The sequence below is a fragment of the Ranitomeya variabilis genome, chromosome 8 (genome assembly GCF_051348905.1).
Source record: "Ranitomeya variabilis isolate aRanVar5 chromosome 8, aRanVar5.hap1, whole genome shotgun sequence".
Classification (NCBI taxonomy): domain Eukaryota; kingdom Metazoa; phylum Chordata; class Amphibia; order Anura; family Dendrobatidae; genus Ranitomeya; species Ranitomeya variabilis.
In genome coordinates this window covers 83,217,308-83,223,307 of record NC_135239.1, presented here as the reverse complement: position 1 = coordinate 83,223,307, position 6,000 = coordinate 83,217,308, and the positions used below count along the sequence as shown (strand labels likewise).

At 42.6% G+C, this 6,000-nt stretch overlaps 1 long non-coding RNA gene across 1 annotated transcript in view; it reads right to left on the bottom strand.

The window, feature by feature from the left end:
- Window positions 1-830: 830 nt before the first annotated feature.
- LOC143788549 (uncharacterized) overlaps window positions 831-6,000 on the bottom strand; it is a 144,467-nt gene continuing 139,297 nt past the window's right edge. The window contains exon 3 of the long non-coding RNA XR_013218663.1: window positions 831-857. This is a non-coding gene — a long non-coding RNA (uncharacterized LOC143788549). The remainder of the gene's footprint in view (window positions 858-6,000) is intronic.

The window sequence follows — 6,000 nt, the reverse complement described above, 5'->3', positions numbered from 1 at the left end:
AGGTTTGGGTTCAGGTTGAAGTTCGGCTAGAATTCTGATTCCTGAACCGAACTTTGGACTAAAGTTTGTTGAAACCCGACAAACCCAAACTTCCATGGGTCTGCTCATCCCTAAATGAGAAGTGTAAGCAGCTTGTTGATGGTTAGAGGAAGTGATTGCAGTTATTGATTCCAAACGGTGGGCAACCATACAGTAGGTTGAGGATGCAAACAATTTTGGCCCATTTTGGGTGTTTTGTGTGAATTTATATCCAATTTGCCTTTTTTTTCTCCGCTTTGTGTACATATGTATAACAAAACATGTGTAATTGCAGTAATTTTTGAGTGAAATACTTAATTTTCTGGAACAATTTCAAGGGTGCCAACACTTTCGGCCATGACTGTAATATATTCCTTTTTCCAAGGACCAAAGAAATGTGCACTAATTTCTGCAAATGCCTTTTAAATAGAATTACTACACAATTGTTTTATCTGTGCCTAAGTAATAAAAATAATTATTACAAATAATCAAATGAAAGCGTAAAACTGCTTAGAGATTGATTAAAAGAGAGAAAATGAAAGCAAGGATAACCATGGCATCCAGAGTAACACTGTGCACACACTAATGACCGAGAACATTTGCTTTCCATTTGATGTTTATTACAATTAACATTGAATTCATTACTTAGGAATATTAACTAGAAAGACTGCATCGTTTGTAGGACTAAAAACAATTGCTTTGTGGTGCAATCTTCTAAAATCCACACAATTAATGAAAAAAAATAGTGGAGAGATTGAGCTCAGCTGTCACATATAAAAATAGGAATTAAATTGCTTCTTTTTGGAAGAATCCTTAACATTTTCCTGACCAAAGGGGCACTACAAAAAGAAAGAAAATAGGTCCATGTTAATTTCTAATTCGTGTACTTTAAAAAACTGACACAAGCTGCTATTAATCATAAACACATAGATACAGTGGCATGTATAAATTTGGTCACCCTGGCCAAAATTACTGTTATTGTGAACAGTTAGGCAAGTTAAAGGAAATTTCTCACCAACTTTTCGTATATAAGCTGCGGCCACAGCCATTAGGGGCTTATCTACAGTATTCTGTAATGCTGTACATAAGCCCCCCCGATGTGTCCTGAAAGATAAGAAAAACAAGTTAGATTATAGTCACCCAGGGGCGGTCCAGTCCGATGGGCATCTCCCATCTTCTTGCGATGACGTCCTCTTCCTTGCTTCCTGTCACGGCTCCTGCGCAGGCGTACTTTGTCTGTCCTGTTGAGGGCAGAGCAAAGTACTGCAGTGCACAGGCGCTGGGCTTCTCGGACCTTTCCCGGCGCCTGCGCATTACAGTACTTTGCGCTGATGGGAGGCACCCATCAGACTGGACCACCCCTGGGTGAGTATAATCTAACTTGTTTTTCTTATCTTTCAGGTTACATCAGGGGCTTATCTACAGCATTGTAGAATGCTGTAGATAAGCCCCTGATGGCGGTGGCCGCAGCTTATATGCGAAAAAGGAGGTGACAGATTCCCTTTAAAGATTAAATGATTTCTAAGAGGCCTAAAGTTAAAGATGACCCAATTCCTTTTTATTTTAGGCAAAAAATATTTTCATATTTGACATTTTAAAAATTACAAAAAGGAAAATGGGCAAATGCAAAGTTTGTGCACCTTGCTTGTACTTTTGCAAGTATCACAGCTTGTAAATGCTTTTTGGAGCCAGACAAGTCTTTCAATTATTGTTTGAGGAGGAAACAATTCTTCCTTGCAAAATTCTTCCAGTTCTATGAGATTCCTTGGTTGTCTTGCATGCACTGCTATTTTGAGGTCAAGCCACAGATTTTCAATGATGCTCAGATCAGGGGACTGTGAAGGCCATTGTAAAACCTTCAGCTTGTGCCTTTTGAGGTAGTCGATTGTGAATCTTGACATGTGTATAGGATCATTACCCATTTGTAGAAACCATCCTCTTTTCAACTTCAGCTTTTTTACAGATGGTGTTATGTTTACATCAAGAATTTTTTGAAATTTCATTGAATCCATTCTTCTCTCTACCTGGGAAATGTTCCCCGTGCCATTAGCTGCAACACAACCCCAAAATATGAATGATCCACCCCCAATGTTTAATGAGTGACGAGATGTTCTTTTCCTGAAATTCTGTGCCCTTTTTTCTCCACACATATCTTTGATCATTGTGGCCACAGAGTTCTATTTTAACTTCATCGGTCCATATGACTGTTTTCCAAAATGCATACTTCTGATGCTGAAATTAAGGTGAGGGCGCAGGAGAGATTTTTTTCTCATGACTCTTCTATGAAGGCCATATTTGTGCAGGTGTCTCTGTGCAGTAGAACAATCTACCATAACTCCAGAGTCTGCTAAATCTTTCTAAAGGTCTTTTGCAGTCAAGCGTGACTCCTGATTTGCCTCTCTAGCAATCCTTCAAGCAGCTCTCATTTAAATTTAGCCTGGTCTTCCAAACCTTATCTTGACCTCCACTCTTTCCGATAACTGCCATTTCTTAATTACATTTCAAAACTGAGGAAAAGGCAACTTGAAAACGCTTTGGAATATTCTTATAGCCTTCACCTGCTTTGTGGCCCTCTACCATTTTCATTTTCTGAGTGTTAGGCTAGTTTCACATTAGCGTTCGTATCCGCAGCGTTTAATCCACATCTGCAAGTGCAGGAAAAAACGCATAGAAACAAGTACAAACGCAGCGTTTTTTAGACGCACGCGGAAATGCATGCGGTTAATAAAACGCCGCGTTTTCACGCTTTTCCATGCGTTTTTTCATGCGTTTGCATTTTTTGTGCGCATGGTGAAAAATTTTACAGGAGAAAAATCTAGATAACCAGACACCGCCAATGTGACTACAGAGGGCGTGTATTATGGGATATCTATATATAGACCATAGGACTGCTGAAATCTTAACAGTGTGCTACTGTATCCTGTGTCATGATGGATCTTCGCATGGAGAGCTTTTATTTCAACCTGGATTTAAGCATCAAGCTGTTTCTTGCCTGTGCGTTTGCTTGGGAGCAAGACAGAAATCGCGAAAGATGGAGAAGGAGACGGCGTAGGCGTTTTTTGAGACACCCCATTATCGAACTGCGTGAGAGCCGTGGAGCCTATCACACGCTGTATGGCAAGCTTAATGCAAACCCGGACAAATTCCCGGAATATACAAGGATGTTGCAAGACTCTTTCCATGATTTGCTTGCTCGTGTCCAAGGAGCCATATGGAGACAAGACACCCAGCTTCGTAGAGCGATTCCACCAGAGGAACGTCTGCTGGTTACATTAAGGTACATAACAATTCTAAACAAATGCCAGTCCTAATTTTGGTTGTTCTGACATGTATTCTTTGTATTTTCCTTTATGTCTTTAGCAGAACAACACCATAAATAGAATTGATTGTTAATTTTATTTTTATTTATTTTATTACAGATTCCTGGCAACCGAAGAGAGTTTATCATCCCTCCACTTCCAATACCGGCTTGGAATTTCCACCCTGTCCGGAATAGTTGCGGACACCTGCCGGGCTTTGTGGAATGTTCTCCGTGATGAGTTTATACCCCTAGCCACTGCGGACATGTGGATTGAAATTGCTGAAAAATTCTGGAGTGTGTGATTTCCCCAACTGTTTGGGAGCGGTGGATGGAAAGCACATTCGCATTATCAAACCAGCCAGAACAGGATCAGAGTACTTCAACTACAAAAAATATTTTTCTGTTGTGCTCATGGCAATAGCCGATGCGGACTGTCGCTTCATCGCCATGGACATTGGTGCTTTTGGCCGTGGCAACGATTCCCAGACTTTTAAGAACTCGGATATGGGCCGCCGTGTGTATGGCAAAACATTTTAATTTTCCACGGCCACGACCTCTCCCCAACACTCAAGGTCCACCAATGCCATTTGTTATGGTTGGGGATGAGGCCTTTCAGATGTGCGAAAACCTACTGAAGCCATATTCCAGTCGGGACTTGAACCACACTAAAAGGATCTTTAACTACAGACTGACCAGGGCCTGAAGAACTGTAGAGTGTACGTTTGGCATTCTAGTCTCAAAATGGCGCATTCTTGCAACAGCCATTAATCTAAAAATGGAGACAGTCGATGAGGTGGTCAAAGCCTGTGTGGTTCTCCACAATTACATAATGGCTAAGGAGCGACCCACCATTGAACCATGAACCAGTTGCAAACCCATTGCCAAATTACGAGCATCACCCGCTGTGGTCAACTGCTGAAGTTGGCCACATGCGGAACCAATTTGCTGCCTTTTTTGATTCTGATATTGGATGTGTGGCATGGCAGAACAATATAGTGTAAAATGTCCTGTCGGGTTCGGGTCTGTACCAGTTATGTTTGAAATGTTACTAATATTTGTTGTCAATAAACTTTATATTTTTGGTATCTTGACCGTGTCTCCTATGTATTTACTCTACAAACCAATGTTGCCATCACACTAGCAGTATTTGGTAAGTATTTTACATCAGTATTTGTAAGCCAAAACCAGGAGTGGGTGATAAATGCAGAAGTGGTGCATATGTTTATATTATACTTTTCCTCTAATTGTTCCATTCCTGGTTTTGCCTTACAAATACTGATGTAAAATACTGACCAAATACTGCTAGTGTGACGGCAGCCTAAGGTTGTTAGTGGGAAGGTTGTTGACGTCATTGCGTCCTGATTCTGTTCTGCAGTATCTATTGGACGCAGACTGAAGAGACGATGGCTGTTTAATACAAAACAGATCTATACTCATCAAGTCAGGTGTCAGAAATAATGAATTCATGATGCACATATAACAGCCTCATGAATTCACTATTTCTGACACATGTCCAGGTGAGCATAGATATGCCTTGTATGACCACCATCGTCCCTTCACTTTGTGTGAAATAGATTACATACACAGAAGAGGAAATGGAGGTTATACAAGGCAGTTCTCTACTCACCAGGTCAGGTGTCCTAACTAATTAGTTTTTGGACACCTGACCTGTTGAGTATAGTTCTGCATTGTATTGCCGCCATTTTCTCTTCAGTCTGCAACACTAGTCACAGACTAAGCAGAAGGAAGAGATTATAGATAAAATACAAGTATACATTTTTTGGCCCACCACATATCTCTATACTAAAGACACACAAAACTGCAGTGTTGTACTTGCTAACTACTTGAGCTATGAAGTGGGCCAAAAATAAAGTGTGCGGCGCAGTTTTTTATTTGGCGCACGGTGCGTGTTGCCGGCAGTGAAATACACAATTAACCAAACCTTTTTGGGGGCAAAAAACATTACTATTTATTTTTTTAACAAATAAAAAAAAAATTAACTGCGCCTGCTTGGGGTAGAGTGCTGGAAACGGGGGGTATGCAGCTGTGAAACTTGACTGACTGTGGACGACGCAGGGGTGGCAGGAGAAGGGGCAATTAAATTACTGGTGTCTGGCAGATCGGGGATGGGGCTCAACGCATGAGAGGGCTGAGACACACTGGAAGGGTGAGACAAACCTGACATTACAGACACATTGGGAGGTGAGGGGGGAGGAATTGAAATAGTCCGTTTTTTTTTTCCCTTTTTGGGATCGGCGCTGGGGAGCCTCGGCGGGTTCATTTCTTGCGGCCTGGTCATAGTGGCCGAACTGTCAGTCTCTTTGTCCCGCTGCTGCACGGTTGCGGTTGGAGGTTGGAAGGCCATGTCAGGCTCCTGCTGCTGCATCGTGGCGGAGCGGAAGGCCATGCCAGGGTCCTGCTGCTGTATTGTGGTGGCGGAGCGGAAGGACATGCCAGGGTCCTGCTGCTGCTTCGTGGTGGCGGAGCGGAAGGACATGCCAGGGTCCTGCTGCTGCATCGTGGTGTCAGTGGAGGAGGTCCAAGCAGGAGCAGCAGTTGTCATGGTGGTGGCGGTGGGCTGTCCTACAGCACTCGGCATGGTGGTGGTGCTGTAGTGGTGTCCGGCAGTGCTAGGAATGGAGGTGGCCATGCAGTGGTATGGCACAGGTGGATATGCTGCC